This window comes from Macaca nemestrina, chromosome 10 (genome assembly GCF_043159975.1).
Source record: "Macaca nemestrina isolate mMacNem1 chromosome 10, mMacNem.hap1, whole genome shotgun sequence".
Taxonomy (NCBI): domain Eukaryota; kingdom Metazoa; phylum Chordata; class Mammalia; order Primates; family Cercopithecidae; genus Macaca; species Macaca nemestrina.
The window spans coordinates 85,025,547-85,046,219 of record NC_092134.1 but is presented as its reverse complement, the minus strand read 5'-3'; the positions used below and the strand labels follow the sequence as shown (position 1 = coordinate 85,046,219).

Below are 20,673 nucleotides of genomic sequence, written 5' to 3'. Positions count from 1 at the left end.
GACTTTGGGTAAACAGACAAATTTAATTCTTCATTTTCTCATCTGAGATATCTTTTGAGGTTTACATGACACACTATATAAAAATGAATTATTTTAAACCATAAAATCTGGTTTCTGGTCCTAGTTCCAACACTAATTGGATTAGCTTGGAAACTTTGGACTACTTAGTTCACCACAGGGAGGGTCTGTTACATTATTGAAAAAAACTAGGGGTAATAACATGTCTTTAATAGAATATAATTGATTGCAAAACAAATGCAACTTATTAGTGTATGAACTCCCTATTTCTAATAGGAACTAACTTAACTAGTTCTTAGTTGATTCTTCTTGGCTTAGTCTAAACACACTGCTAGGCACAAGGTAGTCTTCCCATTTCCGCCTAACAAATGTTATTGCTCTTTTATTTGTCTCCTCGGTATTCTTAACTTTTCCTCTTTCAATATTATTCTACCATATTTCCCTTATGAGATTTCGCATCTAGCACTGAATGACTTCAGAAGTCTTATTCGTGGCCCCTTTGCCTTCAGGTTCTCTCCTTCTGCAATGATTTCTAGCTTCTGCAATTTCTGGGACAAAACTAAAACAGTAACATAAATAGTCTGAAATCCTGTGCATATACTATCAATATAATGAAAGATTTCCACTCTACTTATAATCAAAGACTTGTAAATTGAAACCAGATGGTGACACCAGGTCTACATCTATTTATATGAAAACTATTTTAAATGATAATACCTAGTGCTAGTAAGATTTGGTGAGACTGATATATCCTTCCATGTTGTTGGAAGCATTATATGTTGATACAATACTTTTGGCAAGATGAAATCTCAAATTTCTTTTTAAAATATATCCTAAGCAAATGATTGAAGAGAAAAATAATCTGTGTGTGAAAAATTTATATTTCAGTATTTTTTTTCAAGATAGTTACACTAGGATCAATCCAAAGGTCTAATAACGGAGGAATAGCTACTTACATTTTAGTAGCACATAATGGAATATTTTCTAATGATTAAAATAATAATTACAGAGGAGAGGCAAAAACAGAAAATATTCTTGATATGCTATCTAGTAAAAAGATGAGAAAACACAGTTAGTTTAAATTCATTTGATTATATAAAAATGTGCACACTGTAGGGGCTTATATGGAACTTAAAATGGAAAAATAAACAGCTGAGTTGTTAGGGTGGTAACAGAGTGAACAATTCTTTTGATTTTACTTTTTTTTTTTTTTTTTTTTTTGAGACAGAGTTTTGCTCTTGTAACCCAGGCTGGAGTGCAATGGTGCGATCTTGACTCACTGCAACCTCTGCCTCCTGGTTTCAAGCAATTCTCCTGTCTCAGCCTCCCAAGTAGCTGGAACTACAGGTGCATGCCACCATGCCCGGTTAATTTTTGTATTTTTAATAGAAACAAGGTCTCAACATGTTGGCCAGGCTAGTCTTGAACTCCTGACCTCAGGTGATCTGCCCATCTTGACCTCCCAAAGTGCTGGGATTACAGGCATGAGCCACCATGCCCAGCCTGATTTTACTTTTTTAAAAATAAGTTTTTTATACTTTTAATGAAAAATATCTTTTTGGGTGGAGTAATATAAATTCACATTCTACCTTTTTGCTTCAAATTCAGCAATTAACTAAGCCTAATTCCAACAAGGAATATGCACCTCTTCTTTTACCATTCTATTTTTGCCCTACATACCCTCTAATAAAATTGCATTTGGCTGAGAAGCCATTCCTTTAAGAAGGAGGCTTGGTTGCTCAGTTGGAGAATAAAAATGGCTCAACAGTTTGATTTTTCTATTAGTTTTTCTGCTTTTGCCTTCCCTCTGTCTAGCACTCTTCAATCCCAAATCTGTGGTCTAGGAAACTTGTCTGAAGAAGAGGACCATCCTGAGGCCACTGAGGAGGTTGGAGGCTGGGGTTTCTCTGCATTGAAAGGTCCCTAGTAGCGAAGGCAAAAGAAAAGCTTTTGAAGAGAAGAGTGTCTTGAAGTGAAGCATGCTGTGCTCCTGTGGAGTGGGAAGAAAGTGGTATCAAAGATGTTCTTTTCCTCCTTCTTCCCACACCCTAGTTGCAGACTTTGTGGTCTCCCTGAGTAAATCTTTGTAGACACATGTTGTTTTGGCTTTTAAGGAATGAAAACGTTTTTACATGTTTTGTGGCAAGAATATGAACGGGGATTATAGAGTTTGCTTTATCCTGAAAAATTCTACGGAACTGCGCAATTAGTCTCTGCTTTCTACCTATTTTGTATTGCTTGAGGATGGGACCTTGAGCTATAAATGACCTCTCAAATTAATTTCAGCCAAAGATCTTGGCATTTAGTTAGGAAATCCCCCACCAGAGAAAATGAGAATACTCCAAACTCACTGTTACCCATAATTCACGATTGCTCCTCCTTGGCTTCCATCCAGCTCCCCATCTAGCAACTATGGCCCTTCACCCCCACTAATTTATTCCAAAGGAATCTTAGCCTTTTGTCCAAAATCTGATAAATGAAGGAAATTACAGATTGATAAAGTGACAAACTGTTCAACTTCCTAAAATATCTTATTCCAGCTCTGTTCATGACCTAGTTTTGTGAATTTGGCAAGGCGCTTTCTGCTTCCTCTTTCTGAGCCAGTTCTCTGTGCTGTGCAATGAAAAGTTTGGAACAGTTGCTTATTAAGATTCCTCACATGTGGCAGTATGGGAAGGACTGACAAGGCCTGTTGACTCCAGTTCTTCCTGGAGATGAGCTACTGCCTACTGCCTCACTTTGAGAAACAAATGATGTGGGATGCTCAAAGAACTCACGCAGGTCTCTGGAAAATCTGGTTTTCTTTTCCAACCAGTTGACAACTGTATGGTAGTGCATTTAAACAATATTCAACATGTGTTTAGTTTTGGAAAAGGCTAGTGTGTTAGCATGCGTGGGCTCTGGTTTCAGTCAGTACCTGCTAAGAGGCTTGGGTCACCCTCTTTTTCTTCCACCTCATTACTCCTTTACCACTCCTGGTTCAGAGGATGGCTCCTAGCCAGTTCGTGTGACTTTCTTCACTTTTACTAGTCTTTTTCTGCTTGGTATCCATGCACCAGGCTGGCCCTCGGAGAAGGAGAGAGAGTAATCTGGGCCCCAAGTTGCTGGGGATTAATCCATACTCATGGGGAAAGTAGTAGTATCCAGTGATCTGGGCCCCTGAGATGGGCATCCACTCCTGCCACTTTTGTGGTCTAGGGAAAGACCATGGAGTGAGGCACTGAAGGCTTGCTAACCCTTCTGCTAGCCAGGGACCAGCATGGGCCTCCTCAGATTTGATCTTCACTATACACCTACATGCACACATACTCACACCCACATTCTCTCACACAAATGCAAACAGACAAGCCTTCCTTCTAGAATCGCAGGAGTCTATGGAGATAAAAGATCACATGGATCACTTTATTTCTGTCTCCAACTAATACATGAGCCCCATTCAGCATCTCCAATGTGTCCATCCAGCCTCCATTTGAATGTCATCAAGAACTCATTCCCATCATTGGTTGTAGAATTGATTCAAAGTTTGTTTGCCTCCATCCTACCTATAATCCTGATATTACATGACCTATGTGACCATATCCATGAACACCCAAACTTCAGTATTTTTCAAAATACTAAAAACAAACAAAAACCAAAGCAAAAAACAAAAACAAATAGCTCCCTTTACTTCACATCCTCTAAACATACTGCTTTATTTTCTCAATCTCCTTCATGGGAATACTTCTCAATAAAGTTAACTGTGGTTGATCTCTCTACTTTTTCACCTACCATTCTGTTTTCAACTTATCTAGCTGAAACTTCTCTCATCAATATTATCAACTACTTTTAAATCCAATGTTACAAAATCCAGTGGTAGCTTTTCTGTTCTTTTATTTGAATTTTCAACGGTACTCAACACAGCTGACCTCTCTATTCTTGAAGCACTCTCTTCTCTTGGCTTTTGTGATACAAAATTCTCCTTGTTCAATGGCTGCTGTGCCTCAGTTTCTCTCGGTGGATAATCCTCAGCTTGAACTAGAAATGCTGGCATGCTGCAGGGCTTCTTTCCAGAATTTGTTCTCCTTAGATGTTCTCGAAAACATTTTCCTTAGATGTTCTATGCCAGTCTTACGGCTCTGAATACTACATACACCCCAAATGTTAGCCCTGACCATTTCTTAGAGCTTCAAAATAATATATATAACTGGATATTTGACATTCCACTCTGATATCTAATACAGACTTGGGCTTTTTAGTCAAAATGCAACCAACCAGCCAAACTAACAAATACTAAATTTTTGCCTTCCTAATATGCATTTCCCCAATTATCCTGACTTCAGTAAATGATGTACCATCATCTACCCAGTTGCCCAAGAAAAAATCTAGACTTACCTCAAGCCCTCTCTTTCTTTTCTGGTCTATATCTAATGTAGCAACAAGCCCTATAACTGTACTTCCAAAATATATTCCAAATTTCTCTTCTCTTTTTCTCTGATCAATCTTAGTAAAAAATACCATCAGATGTCACATGGAGTCTTGCAATAGCTCCTAATCATCATCCCTGATTCTACTCTTGTCCTTCTATAATTAGTGCTCCATAAAGAAGCCAGAGCAATCCTTCAAAACTCTCCTATATCACTGAGAATCAAACACAGATTCCTGATATCATGGTCTAAAAGTTACTATGGGATCTGACTGCAGACAGCCTTTTTTACCCATCGCTTGCTAAACTTTAGTCATGCAGCCTTCTTTCTGTCCCCAATTAACTCAAGTTTCTTCTGTGCCAAGGCCTCTGCATTAGCTCTTTCTTCTGACTGGAATGTCCTTCCTTCTGAGGATGGTGGGCTTCTTTTGTCATTCAATATTGACTCAAACACCACCTACCCCTCCAAAACTCATGTTGAAATTTAATCGCTATTGTATCACCATTAAGAGGTGGGCCCTTTAAGAGGCAATTAGTCCTTAACAGGTGGCTTGGCACAGTGGCTCATGCCTGTAATCCTAGCACTTTGGGAGGCTGAGGCAGGTGGGTCACCTGAGGTCAGGAGTTTGAGACCAGCTTGGTCAACATGGTGAAATCCCTTCTCTACTAAAAAGACAAAAAATTAGCTGGGCATGGTGGCAGGCACCTGTAATCCCAGCTACTCGGGAAGCTGAGGCAGGATAATCACTTGAACCTAGGAGGTGGAGGTTGCAGTGAGCTGAGATCATGCCACTGCACTCCAGCCTGGGCAACAGAGGGTGACTCCGTCTCCAAAAAAAAAAAAAGAGAGAGAGAGAGAGAGAGAGATGATTAGGGTCCACCTTCATAAATAGATTAATGCTGTTATCATGGGATGGATTTCTGATTAAAAGGATGAGTTTGATATGATCTCCCCTCAGTCTCATGTGCATGCTTGCCCTTCCACCATGTTATGTGACACAGCAAGAAGGCCCTCACCAGATGCAACTCCTCAACCTTGGATTCCCAGCCTCCAAAGTCATGAGTCAAATAAATTTTTTCTTCATAAATCACCCAATCTATGGTACTATGTGACAGCAGAAAAATGAACTAAGACATCCCAGAAAGAAGCACATGGGTGTGCAGATGTGGAATCAGTTCTGGTCATCAGTGGCATTACCAAATTCTCTATCACGGCCAGGAAGTAAACTCCCAGGAACAGCACAAAGAGCAGAGCCTGAATGTGGGCGTCAATAGACATTCCAAGGAGGATGAACTTGGAGATAATGCTGTGGTTCCTCAGAATCAAACAGAAAACTTTCCCTCGGAATAAAATAAATGTTTTAAAACTTCATTTTCTGCTTCCCTATTTCCTCTGAATCTTAATTCTGTTTGCACATTATTTCTTGACCTTGGAATTAAAGCTCAAATTCTGAACCATCTTCACTAATTCTTTAGACACAATTAACATCTTTGATTTTGTTATATTCTATACCCTCAACCTTAGTCCAGTCTGATGCCATTAGGTCTTTCAAAAAAAGTTTTTTATAATTTCAGCTTTTGTTTTAGATTTAGAGGTAAATGTGCAAGTTTCTTACATGGGTGTATTGTGTGATGTTAACGTTTGGGGTACAATTGATCCCATCACCAAGGTAACGAGTGTAACACCCAACAGTTAGTTTTTCAACCCTTGTCTCCCTTCCTCCCTCTCCTTGTAGTAGTCCCCAGTGTCTATTGTTGTCATCTTTATGTCCATAAGTACCCAATATTTAGCTGCCTCTTATACATGAGAACATGAGTTGCTTAGTTTTCTGTTCCTGCACTAATTTGCTTAGAGTAATGGCCTCCAGTTGCATCCATGTTGCTAAAAAGAACATGATCTCATTATTTTTCATGGCTGCACAGTATTCCATGGTGTATATGTGCCACATTTTCTGTATCCAATCCGGCGTTGATGGGCACCTAGGTTGATTCCATGTCTTTGCTAGAAAAAAAATATTTAGATGGAAAACAGACCATAGCATTTGCCAGTGCAGGAAGAAATTGCTAATGCAGCAGCAAAGGGGCTGATTGAAGGCGTGAATTTATTGCAAATGGGAATTCCATAATGATCCAGAGAATAGTGGAGGTCATGTTGGGAATAGGGATTCCTTATCCGTGCAAAATGAAGGAAAGCAAAGCATGTATAAAGTGGTACAGGGAAGGTAGGAATTGTAGTGTCTGGAAGGGAAAGACCTTCTCTATTTATTCCTCTGTGCTGTCAATAAAGTGCAAGGTAAGTCATCAATAAGAGTGTGCTAGGGAGGCTAATGTTGGATTGATAGTAGTGTGGAAGGTCTATTCAATATTTTTATTATTTATTTGAGTCCAGTGGTCATTGTTTTGTGATTTTTCCCCAGTTTGGCATATGTGAAGAGTAAGTTGCCTTTATGTCAGACATGTGAGGGGATAGAGGAAAAGATGACTTAAGAAGTGAATTTAGTCTGTGTAAAAAGAGAAGTGATGATATGAGTGGCATGAGAATGAAAATGTGGCAGACACAAGGATCAGCATTCTCAATGCATGTGAGGAATGGTTGGCTTGGGAACACCAAATCATATTAATTAGAAAATATGTGACTGTGTTAGAATAATGTGGTTGAAATTGAGGTTTTTGAAGGTAGTGTATGTAAAGGAAACAGGGACACAAGGAATTCATTTGCTGTTATTTTAATTAAGATGAAGATTTTTCTGTTGTTTAGTTCTTTCTCTTTTAGAAAAGAAGCCACATGATGTTAAAAAAAATTTAATATGTTACAGTTTTCAATTTTAAAAGGTAGAGCCCAAGTAACATAGCCCAGAGATAGCCTAGATGTTTGGTTGTAAGATGGCACCTGCCCTCATTTTCTCCAGAAAAAAAAAATGCATGAATCTTGCATCCTTTTCATTTCCTGTAGCTCACTGTCCTGATAGGTGGACAGAATTTAGAGATCTTATAAGAGCAGAAATATCAATGCTCTGACATCCATAGAAGTGGGATGTTGGTTGAGATAATCTATTGAGCCACAGGGAACTCAAATTACCTTCTTAATGTCCTCTCTTCTATCTTTTCTAGACTGGCAAGTGCCAGAATTCTAATTTCAGCTTCCCTGAAGTTTCATTACCCTAAAGAAATGTAGGCTCTTTGCTCCAAAGACCAGAGAAGGCAGCAGGATATATGAAAATAAAGACGGACTTGAAGACATGCTTGGGATTAGGACATAGTCCTAGTTTTGTTTCTTACTAGCTCTATGATCTTTGGAAGAGTTTTAAGCCTTTCTTTATTATTATTATTATTATTATTATACTTAAGTTCTAGGGTACATGTGCATAACGTGCAGGTTTGTTACATATATATACTTGTGCCATGTTGGTGTGCTGCACCCATCAACTCGTCAGCACCCATCAACTCGTCATTTACATCAGGTATAACTCCTAATGCAATCCCTCCCCCCACCCCATGATAGGCCCCGGTGTGTGATGTTCCCCTTCCCAAGTCCAAGTGATCTCATTGTTCATTTCCCACCTATGAGTGAGAACATGCAGTGTTTGGTTTTCTGTTCTTGTGATAGTTTGCTGAGAATGATGGTTTCCAGCTGCATCCATGTCCCTACAAAGGACACAAACTCATCCTTTTCTATGGCTGCATAGTATTCCATGGTGTATATGTGCCACATTTTCTTAATCCAGTCTGTCACTGATGGACATTTGGGTTGATTCCAAGTCTTTGCTATTGTGAATAGTGCCGCAATAAACATACGTGTTTATTTTTATAGCAGCATGATTTATAATCCTTTGGGTATATACCCAGTAATGGGATCGCTGGGTCATATGGTATTTCTAGTTCTAGATGCTTGAGGAATCGCCATACTGTTTTCCATAATGGTTGAACTAGTTTACAGTCCCACCAACAGTGTAAAAGTGTTCCTATTTCTCCACATCCTCTCCAGCACCTGTTGTTTCCTGACTTTTTAATGATTGCCATTCTAACTGGTGTGAGATGGTATCTCATTGTGGTTTTGATTTGCATTTCTCTGATGGCCAGTGATGATGAGCATTTTTTCATGTGTCTGTTGGCTGTATGAATGTCTTCTTTTGAAAAATGTCTGTTCATATCCTTTGCCCACTTTTTGATAGGGTTGTTTGTTTTTTTCTTGTAAATTTGTTTGAGTTCTTTGTAGGTTCTGGATATTAGCCCTTTGTCAGATGAGTAGATTGCAAAAATTTTCTCCCATTCTTTAGGTTGCCTGTTCACTCTGATGGTAGTTTCTTTTGCTGTGCAGAAGCTCTTTAGTTTAATTAGATCCCATTTGTTAATTTTGGCTTTTGTTGCCATTGCTTTTGGTGTTTTAGACATGAAGTCCTTGCACATGCCTATGTCCTGAATGGTATTACCTAGGTTTTCTTGTAGGGTTTTTATGGTATTAGGTCTAACATTTAAGTCTCTAATCCATCTTGAATTAATTTTCGTATAAGGAGTAAGGAAAGGATCCAGTTTCAGCTTTCTACTTATGGCTAGCCAATTTTCCCAGCACCATTTATTAAATAGGGAATCCTTTCCCCATTTCTTGCTTTTATCAGGTTTGTCAAAGATCAGATGGCTATAGATGTGTGGTATTATTTCTGTGGGCTCTGTTCTGTTCCATCGGTCTATATCTCTGTTTTGGTACCAGTACCATGCTGTTTTGGTTACTGTAGCCTTGTAGTATACTTTGAAGTCAGGTAGCGTGATGCCTCCAGCTTTGTTCTTTTGACTTAGGATTGTCTTGGCAATGCGGGCTCTTTTTTGGTTCCACATGAACTTTAAAGCAGTTTTTTCCAATTCTGTAAAGAAAGTCATTGGTAGCTTGATGGGGATGGCATTGAATCTATAAATAACCCTGGGCAGTATTACCATTTTCACAATATTGATTCTTCCTATCCATGAGCATGGTATGTTCTTCCATTTGTTTGTGTCCTCTTTTATTTCACTAAGCAGTGGTTTGTAGTTCTCCTTGAAAAGGTCCTTTACATCCCTTGTAAGTTGGATTCCTAGGTATTTTATTCTCTTTCTCTTTGAAGCTATTGTGAATGGAAGTTCATTCATGATTTGGCTCTCTGTTTGTCTGTTACTGGTGTATAAGAATGCTTGTGATTTTTGCACATTGATTTTGTATCCTCAGACTTTGTGGAAGTTTCTTATCAGCTTAAGGAGATTTGGGGCTGAGACAATGGGGTTTTCTAAATATACAATCATGTCATCTGCAAACAGGGACAATTTGACTTCTTCTTTTCCTAACTGAATACCCTTTATTTCCTTCTCTTGCCTGATTGCCCTAGCCAGAACGTCTAACACTATGTTGAATAGGAGTGGTGAGAGAGGGCATCCCTGTCTTGTGCCAGTTTTCAAAGGGAATGCTTCCAGTTTTTGCCCATTCAGTATGATATTGGCTGTGGGTTTGTCATAAATAGCTCTTATTATTTTGAGATACATTCCATCAATACCGAATTTATTGAGAGTTTTTAGCATGAAGGGCTGTTGAATTTTGTCAAAGGCCTTTTCTGCATCTATTGAGATAATCATGTGGTTTTTGTCTTTGGTTCTGTTTATATGCTGGATTACATTTATTGATTTGTGTATGTTGAACCAGCCTTGCATCCCAGGGATGAAGCCCACTTGATCATGGTGGATAAGCTTTTTGATGTGCTGCTGGATCTGGCTTGCCAGTATTTTATTGAGGATTTTTGCATCGATGTTCATCAGGGATATTGGTCTACAATTCTCTTTTTTTGTTGTGTCTCTGCCAGGCTTTGGTATCAGGATGATGTTGGCCTCATAAAATGAGTTAGGAAGGATTCTCTCTTTTTCTATTGATTGGAATAGTTTCAGAAGGAATGGTACCAGCTCCTCCTTGTACCTCTGGTAGAATTCAGCTGTGAATCCATCTGGTCCTGGACTTTTTTTGGTTGGTAGGCTATTAATTATTGCCTCAATTTCAGAGCCTGCTATTGGTCTATTCAGGGATTCAGCTTCTTCCTGGTTTAGCCTTGGGAGAGTGTAAGTGTCCAGGAAATTATCCATTTCTTCTAGATTTTCTAGTTTATTTGCATAGAAGTGTTTATAGTATTGTTGGATGGTAGTTTGTATTTCTGTGGGGTCGGTGGTGATAGCCCCTTTATCATTTTTTATTGCGTCTATTTGATTCTTCTCTCTTTTCTTCTTTATTAGTCTTGCTAGTGGTCTATCAATTTTGTTGATCTTTTCAAAAAATCAACTCCTGGATTCATTGATTTTTTGGAGGGTTTTTTGTGTCTCTATCTCCTCCAGTTCTGCTCTGATCTTAGTTATTTCTTGCCTTCTGCTAGCTTTTGAATGTGTTTGCTCTTGCTTCTCTAGTTCTTTTAATTGTGATGTTAGAGTGTCAATTTTAGATCTTTCCAGCTTTCTCTTGTGGGCATTTAGTGCTATAAATTTCCCTCTACACACTGCTTTAAATGTGTTGCAGAGATTCTGGTATGTTGTATCTTTGTTCTCATTGGTTTCAAAGAACATCTTTATTTCTGCCTTCATTTCATTATGTACCCAGTAGTCATTCAGTAGCAGGTTATTCAGTTTCCATGTAGTTGAGCGGTTTTGATTGAGTTTCTTAGTCCTGAGTTCTAGTTTGATTGCAGTGTGGTCTGAGAGACAGTGTGTTATAATTTCTGTTCTTGTACATTTGCTGAGGAGTGCTTTACTTCCAATTATGTGGTCAATTTTGGAATAAGTATGATGTGGTGCTGAGAAGAATATATATTCTGTTGATTTGGGGTGGAGAGTTCTGTAGATGTCTATTAGGTCCACTTGCTGCAGAGATGAGTTCAATTCCTGGATATCCTTGTTAACTTTCGGTCTCATTGATCTGTCTAATGTTGACAGTGGGGTGTTGAAGTCTCCCATTATTATTGTATGGGAGTCTAAGTCTCTTTGTAAATCTCTAAGGACTTGCTTTATGAATCTGGGTGCTTCTGTATTGGGTGCATATATATTTAGGATAGTTAGCTCCTCTTGTTGAATTGATCCATTTACCATTATGTAATGGCCTTCTTTGTCTCTTTTGATCTTTGATGTTTTAAAGTCTGTTTTATCAGAGACTAGAATTGCAACCTCTACTTTTTTTTGTTCTCCATTTGCTTGGTAGATCTTCCTCCATCCCTTTATTTTGAGCCTATGTATGTCTCTGCATGTGAGATGAGTCTCCTGAATACAGCAAACTGATGGGTCTTGACTCTTTATCCAGTTTGCCAGTCTGTGTCTTTTAATTGGAACATTTAGTCCATTTACATTTAAGGTTAATATTATTATGTGTGAACTTGATCCTGCCATTATGATATTAACTGGTTATTTTGCTCGTTAGTTGATGCAGTTTCTTCCTAGCCTCGATGGTCTTTACATTTTGGCATGTTTTTGCAATGGCTGGTACCGGTTGTTCCTTTCCATGTTTAGTGCTTCCTTCAGAGTCTCTTGTAAGGGGGGTCTGGTGGTGACAAAATCTCTAAGCATTTGCTTATCTGTAAAGAATTTTATTTCTCCTTCACTTATGAAACTTAGTTTGGCTGGATATGAAATTCTGGGTTGAAATTCTTTTCTTTAAGAATGTTGAATATTGGCCCCCACTCTCTTCTGGCTTGTAGCGTTTCTGCGGAGAGATCTTCTGTTAGTCTGATGGCCTTCCCTTTGTGGGTAACCCGACCTTTCTCTCTGGCTGCCCTTAAGATTTTTTCCTTCATTTCAACTTTGGTGAATCTGGCAATTATGTGTCTTGGAGTTGCTCTTCTTGAGGAGTATCTTTGTGGCGTTCTCTGTATTTCCTGAATTTGAATGTTGGCCTGCCCTACTAGGTTGGGGAAGTTCTCCTGGATGATATCCTGAAGAGTGTTTTCCAACTTGGTTCCATATTCCCCCTCACTTTCAGGCACCCCAATCAGACGTAGATTTGGTCTTTTTACATAATCCCATACTTCTTGCAGGCTTTGTTCATTTCTTTTTCTTCTTTTTTCTTTATTTTTCTCTTCTTGCTTCATTTCATTCATTTGATCCTCAATCGTTGATATTCTTTCTTCCAGTTGATCAAGTCGGTTACTGAAGCTTGTGCATTTGTCACTTATTTCTCGTGTCATGGTTTTCATCTCTGTCAGTTCGTTTATGGCTTTCTCTGCATTAATTATTCTAGTTATCAATTCTTTCACTCTTTTTTCAAGATTTTTAGTTTCTTTGTGCTGGGTACATAATTCCTCCTTTAGCTCTGAGAAGTTTGATGGACTGAAGCCTTCTTCTCTCATCTGGTCAAAGTCATTCTCCGTCCAGCTTTGATCCATTGCTGGCGATGAGCTGTGTTCCTTTGCAGGGAGAGATGCGCTCTTATTTTTTGAATTTCCAGCTTTTCTGCCCTGCTTTTTCCCCATCTTTGTGGTTTTATCTGCCTCTGGTCTTTGATGATGGTGACGTACTGATGGGGTTTTGGTGTGGGTGTCCTTCCTGTTTGTTAGTTTTCCTTCTAACAGTCAGGACCCTCAGCTGTAGGTCTGTTGGAGATTGCTTGAGGTGCACTCCAGACCCTGTTTGCCTGGGTATCAGCAGCAGAGGCTGCAGAAGATAGAATATTGCTGAACAGTGAGTGTACCTGCCTGATTCTTGCTTTGGAAGCTTCCTCTCAGGGGTGTACTCCACCCTGTGAGGTGTGAGGTGTCAGTCTGCCCCTAGTGGGGGATGTCTTCCATTTAGGCTACTCAGGGGTCAGGGACCCACTTGAGCAGGCAGTCTGTCCATTCTCAGATCTCAGCCTCTGTGTTGGGAGATCCACTGGCCTTTCTTATCTAATTTTTTCAGCCATAAAATGGCATGTAACATCTCTCTTGCATGGTTTTAAGACTTTTATTTAGATAACTTATGGGCAGTGATCAGCACAATTAGCCAATTGGTTATGATTAGACTTTGATGTTACCCATTGCCTTAATTTTAATATTTTAATGTTCCCAAGCAAAAGAAGAGTCAATCCCGAGAGCAGATCAGAATATATTAGTGAACAGAGAAATAAAAACAAGATCAAGGAGGGATAGATGATGGGGGGTGGGAGAGAATGACCCTACTATGAGAGCAGAGCCCCAGGAATGCTCAATGACAAAGAAAGTACACAGCAAGGGAGACATGGAGGAGAGGAAGGGATGAAAAGAACTGATGAGTGCCTGAGGAGCTGGCCAGAGACATCAAGGTCGACCTAACTCTTGTTATCCCCAATGGAGAGAGCCTCAAGGTACTCTGACCCATTAACAAATGCCCCAATAAACCTTCACATAGGAGGAAAAGAACAACAACTACCTTTCTCTAGGAACAGACTTCTTTTGTCGATCTAGGTGTCAGTATTAGAAAAAAGAAATATATTAAAAAGACGGTTGGTGTCGGTTCGGCTGCTGGGGTCGGATTCCGCGGTCCCAGCCCTTCCCCATGGCAGACGCTGAGGAGTTGCAGGTTTCTTTGCCGCCCCCGCCGCCTCTCTCTTCTCCCTCCTCTTGAGACGCCTCTGCAGCATCTTCCCCGGGCGGCCCAGCGAGTTTGGGCTGGCCAGTTCCCAGCAGGAGCAGCGGCCGAACGGTGGACCCGCTGGAGGAAGTGGAGCTGCAGATGGGAGATGCAGCCTTTTCATTAACCAAACTTCTTGAAGCCACATCTGCAGTATCAGCTCAAGTGGAAGAGCTTGCCTTCAAATGTACAGAAAATGCACGTTTCCTTAAAACGTGGCGAGACCTCTTGAAAGAAGTCTATGATTCTTTGAAACCTGATGACTAATTTGGCATACTTCGTTATTTAACAACGACTGCAATCATTCATACGTCTTATGTCATATTTGTACATGTACCACACGTATAGAATGACCTCTGTCAAGCAGTTCTGTATATACTCAGAATGAAATTTTTCTTGGTTTTCTTGGCTTCTGTGAAAGCAGAATACCGATGCTGTTTTTGTTGCGGACCAGTACTAGTTTGTCCTTAAATACTTTATGCCTCTGAACTTTCACAGAATCCTTTATGAAAGTCAACTTCATCAATACATGGTTAATATTAATAGAGCCACAGTGCTACCATTAGCAAACTAGGTAGACCATTATTTGTTTTGCAACAAGATGCTAAGCATGGCAGAGTTTGAAGTTGCGTTTCATCTTAAGGACCATGGGAGGTAACTTTAAGGTTGCCAGTGGTGGATCCAGCTCCATTTGGCTAAGTTGTCTGCAGCTAATGATTGTGTCTTTATTCTATATCCCCAGCACCTAAAACAGGTTCACACAACACTCACTAAATGTTTGTTGAATAAACGAGTTAACAAACAAAATTAAAAGCTTTTTCTCTTCCTATATTTAGCATGAAGACTGTCATTGTTTCTTTAGAAAATGTACGAATCTGAACTTTATTGACTTGAAGAAAAACATTCTTTTTTTAACAGAGATTTGGACTTTGATGATAGGTTTTAAAATATATGATAAATATTTTTTGTACTTTTTTTTAAGACTTTACTTCAGAAAAGGAGACTGTCTAGAAAGAATGCATATTTTTTCCCTATTTATTTCTGTGGTTACTGCTTTTGGAGTTTAACTGTGTTTGTATCTGATATTTGTATATGTTTGATGGCTATTTTTAAAGTGCCTTGTCAGATTTATGGCTCTGTGCTATTACTTTTTGAGCTTTGCAAGTTGCGTACATAATAATTCTAAAGAAGTTATTTTGTTTGCAATGCATCAAATTTAAATGATGTGATTTTTTTTGTATTATTTGACCTTAGTGACAGTTCTATTTTGCATCCTATATATTATGTTGCTTTTGGTATTTTGTGTTGTGTGTCAACGATTAAGCCAACTAATCCTCCACCATATATAACTTCTGGACATCTTTGATACAACATCTTAATTCTTTGTAGATATGAAGATATGTACAGAACTATATTCTAACACCTAGCAATGGGGCTATGAGAGGGGACAGATGGATGGGCAAAGAATAGTTTTGTTTAACATATTAGTCATAATTCTTGATTAGATTTTTTAGTTAAAGATCACACATAGGGTGTGATTTCTATGCCAAAGATATGCTTATTTCAGTATTAGAAAAATATTCTTACATGTCCTGAAAATTGCAATTTTTTAAATGTGTAAAACTAAATTCTTATTAAAAGCACATTTTATTTCCATTTCTTTGGATTCATTACCTTAAAACTTTTTACTGACATATTTCAAAGATACAGGAGAGGTAAATGAGTTCAAGAAAATCCATGTATTTCTACCATGCAGATGTAATAAATGTTAGGATTTGGCTATATTTTCTTCAGACACACATATATATGTAATTGCAAATATTAGATACATTTGAAGTTCATTTTGTTACCTCTTTGTTCCTGTCCCTTTCCTCCCTCCCCAGAGTCCCCAGAGATAACCACTAGAGGTGGCATATATTCTAGCGTGTATTTTTATATTTTTAATACAAATACATTTTTTAAAACGCTATAAAATATTGTTTTATGTATGTGGTAGCCAGCCTCCAGATGGTCACCAGTGATCCCTGGCCTCCTGGTGTTCATTCCCCCCATATAGCCTTCTCCTGCATTTTACAGTGCTGACTTTTGTAACTACCAGGATATTGAGCAAGTGCAGTGTGTGATTTCTGAGGCCATATTTTTTACTCCTTTTTTTTTTTTTTTTTTTTAAGAGACAAGATCTCACTCTATTGCTCAGGCTGAAGTGTGGTGGCAGGATCACAGCTCACTGTAACCTTAAACCTGGACTCAAACGATCCTCCCATCTCGCCTCCTAAAGCACTGGGATTATAGGCATTTTTGCTCATTTTTCCATTTTGTTTTTTTACTTGTCAGTTGTTAGATATCACATATTTTGAATACTAATAATCTGTTATGTATGTTTCAATTATCTTGTTTAGTCTGGTTTGTCTTCATATTTTGGTTATGAAATCTTGAATTTTTAAATTTTAATGTAATCTTACCAATCTTTCATAATGATTTGCTTTTTCTGGTTTTTGTATAGGAAATGTCATAAAAATAGTCTTATTCAGCCTTCCAAAAGTTACAAAATTTTTGTTTTTAACATTTAGATGCTTAGTCCAACTGAAATTTGTTTTCGTTTATGGCATGATTTTGGAATCTTGTTTTAATTATTTTTGCACATTTATAGCTCTTCCTCCTAGTATCAATGTTTCAAGTGCAACATCTGTCATGCAGTTACTATATAAGGGCCAGATTCTGACCTTTCTGTTCTTTTGATCTGAGGGAAATTTGAACATGCCACCCCCAAATACACCAATTTGGCATACTGATTATTTCAAGCTAAAGGTACTTGAGAAACAGTAGTTGCAGAAATGGCTATCTTAACTGTCCTTTCCTACCTGTAGCAAGCCATACAGACTTCTTTGAGAAAGATGCTTTCCTGATACCAAGATGAGAAGATGGCTCTAATCAACTGAGACAGTACCAGAGAAATCTACAAACAAAGCTTACTGTTAGTTTCTTGCCATATGTTTACCTTCCCACGGTTTCTGCCTCTGGAAGCCTAAAACTGCTTTCCTTTGTCTTGTCACACTTCTCTGAAACGTATTCTTTGTGGAAGATGCTACATAATATAATGCAGAGTTGTAAGTCACTACTTGTGTTTACCTTTTCATTGAGTTTTCTCCTGTGTGATGTACACTGCATATATTAATAAAATTACTTGTTTTTCTCTTGTTAAAAAAAAAGAAAGAAAGAAAAAAGAAATATATTAGTTCATGTGCCAGGAGCCTTCCAGGTAAAGAGCTCAAAACCCTTTTCTAGATTGTTCTAATCTTGTGCTGAATCCAAAAACAAGAGAAATATAATTTTGAGAAGTTCTGATTCTTAACAACATATTTGAGCACTTAGACTATTTCAAACACGATTCCACTGTTGGTTTTTTTTTTTTTTCACTGCTTTCTCTTATCATTCTAAATATTACCCCAAGAATGTCATGCAAATAAAGACTTCTAAAATCCAGCCATTCAGAAAAGCAGCTAGATGATAATACCCAGTGGGTGGGCAACTGAGCCTGCAAGCCCAGGAGGCAGCTGAGTTGATGTCTTGCATTCCTTGGCGTTCAGCCAGAAGCAAATTTTTGACCTCATTATCTTAGAAATTTCCTTATATGTGTGGATGTAGTGACCAAGACAGCCTCAACATTCACCTCAGTTTGACTAAACTTTAGACAAGTTTCTTCCTGAATATAAGCCTTAGCCACCCTTTTCTTAGAGCATTTACTTTAGAAAACTGGAAATTGCAAATTCTTTCTCTGCTTCTTTGAAATGGATGTAAATATTCTCCAATCCTCTTGCCAGTTTTACAACCCAGGGAATAATCTTTCTTAAGGACCTGGGAACCATCTCTTTGAAATGCAAACACTGAAGGAGAAAGCATCTCTATCTCCCAGTCTCTGTGGGAGGATAGGAGCCTAACTTAGATGCCAATTCGTAAACACAGATGTCCTAATCACAGAGAAAAATGTAGCAAACGCAGGAATAACTTAATGTGGTGGACACATTCCAGTGACCAGCTCTCTGCTAATGTCATCCAGTACTTTTCTAAATGATTACCCCAGTGTTGAAAAACTCCCCTGCCTTTGGTTTCAGAGGAGTTGAGTTTAATCTCTCTCTGCTATTGCAATAGTCTTGAATAAAGTCTTCCTTGCCTGTTTAATATGTCTGGTGCCACATTTGCTTGTATGGTATGTATTGATGGATGGATTTAATTTTAACTCTTGTACAGGTCGAGTTAAAATTTCTTAGTTAATAGCACCTCATTATCATTGTTCATTTAAAAGCTTTATTCTTCATTGGTTTCCTTTTATCCTCATATTCTACTCCTATTCCTCTCTGCACAGGCACCTCTTCTAAGGTACTTAATTCTTATCCTTTTGTCTATATGCCATATTAGTCCATTCTTGCAATGCTATAAAGAAATACCTGTGCCTGAGTAATTTATATTTTTAAAAAGAGGTTAATTGGCTCACTGTTCTGCAGGGTATACAGGAAGCATGAGGTTTCCCATCTATTTGGCTTCTGGGAAGACCTCGGGAAACTTACAGTCATGGCAGAAGGCAATGTGGGAGCAGGTGTCTCACATGGAAGGAGCAGTAGAAGAGAGAGAGCAGGGAGGTGCTACACATTTTTCAACAAGGTAGCAATGACAGCTCCAAAGGGGGTGGTGTTAAACCATGAGAAACTGCCCCCAGGATCCAATTACCTCCCACTAGGCCCCACCTCCAACATTGGGAATTACAGTTGAACATGAGATTTCGGTAGGGACACAGATCCAAACCATATCATATGCTTTTTTTTTTTTTTTTTTTTTCTTTTGAGATGGAGTCTCACCCAGTCGCCCAGCCTGGAGTGCAATGGCGCGACCTCAGCTCACTGCAACCTCCATCTCCCCAGTTCAAGTAATTATCCTGCCTCAGACTCCTCAGACTCCCAAGTAGCTGGAGCTATAGGCGCACGCCACCACACTCAGCTAATTTTTGTATTTTTAGTAGAGACGGGGTTTCACCATGTTGGCCAGGCTGGTCTTCAATTCCTGACCTCAGGTGATCCACCAGCCTCAGCCTCCCAAAGTGCTGAGATTACAGGCATGAGCCACTGTGTCCGGCCAGCATTTTGAATTATTGTTGTGAGTGGTTGCTTTTTTAAAGAATGCAAAAATGAAACCACTGTATGAACACTAGAAAATAAGTAAATGATATATATTTGGTGCTAATATGTTAATTTGCCAAGAACAATCCAAGAGACTCTAAAGTCAAAACTAAGAGAACTAATAAGAATTAAAAAGAGAATTTTATGATGCAGATGGTGTATCTATTAACGTTCAATTAGCAGAAAATAGAATCCACTCTAACAAAAAAATGATTTAAAACAGTAAATGTTGTATTAAATAATAATTGTGAGAAGGGTTAAAAGAAGAGGCTCTATTCTCAGATTCTCTAATGAATATCCTTACACTGAAAATAGCTTTGCTTCTGTTGAAAAAAAAATACTGATAACAGCATTGCAGGAAGTTGATGAATCAGGGAGCTGCTATTGCTACTGCTGACTGCAGGACTTCTAGACATCTGTCTCTATTGTAACAACACCTGCTGGATGGAGAAACCAAAAGCTGAATTAGGATATAGTTGCTACAGTTTCTGCTTAAGAACCATTTCTTTCCATCAGGATTTATATGAGCAAAATGCATCTGACTAATTAGAACTGAATTATGTCAGGAGGCCATGCTTTTAGCTTTCTACACTTTGAACTCTAGAAGGGTTTTGGAATAAACTGGAATGACTCAATCTAGTATCTTCTACACTGAGTACACGATGAGTATACAAAACTTGACAGATTTTTCTGTACTAGAAATTGTCATATCATGGAAATAGGAAAACATACTTATTCAGAATGGCAAAAAAACTCTGAAGTTCTTAGAGGCAACTTTTATAAGAAAAATTAATATTTCTTTGAATGACATAAAACAATATATGAAGAGATTGAGAAACAATGTTTATGATTGGAAAGCCAGTGAAAATATCAATTTTCTTCAAATAAGTATGTGCAGCTGATGAGAATTTAATTAGAATCCTATTTTTTCATGATTTGATAAGATTTTGATACTCACATGGAAGAATAAATTCTTGAGAATAAACAAGAAAGGGATGAAAAGGATCACTAGTTAAAGCATTTTGAGAAGACTTCTTTTACCAGGTATTAGAACAACTAATACATTTGTTAAAGAAAAGCATGAATTAATATAAAATAGTAAACCCAGACAGAGTTGCCAAACTATGTCACAGATTTTATTTTTCTTCTGTGAAGAAGGAACAACTTTCATTTCAAATGCATCTGTCAGAGATGGCTATATATTCATAACATAAAACAGTTTATATCCATCTTATACAGTTTACAATAATTTCTGAGTTGTTTTAGTTTTATATGAGAAGATACTAGAACATGTAGACAACATACACTTGTGGGGTGAGGAAGAACTTCTCAGCCAAGATAAGAAATTTACACAGGAAATGCTATAATAAAAAGTGTATTTGACTATATAAAATTAAAATTTTGAAAGACAGAAATTCCACAAGCAAAGTCGATAGAGAAATATTAGAGTTGGAAAAATATTTTCAACAAATACTACAGGAAAGAGATAAGATTATTTGACATTCGAAG

The 20,673-nt window shown here is 38.2% G+C and overlaps 1 pseudogene across 1 annotated transcript; it reads left to right on the top strand.

Moving 5' to 3' along the window:
- The first annotated feature begins 13,235 nt into the window (after positions 1–13,235).
- On the top strand, positions 13,236–16,163 carry LOC139356773 (renal cancer differentiation gene 1 protein pseudogene; annotated as a pseudogene). The gene has a single exon (XR_011609184.1). The product of XR_011609184.1 is annotated as a renal cancer differentiation gene 1 protein pseudogene (transcript).
- The last annotated feature ends 4,510 nt before the right edge of the window (positions 16,164–20,673 follow it).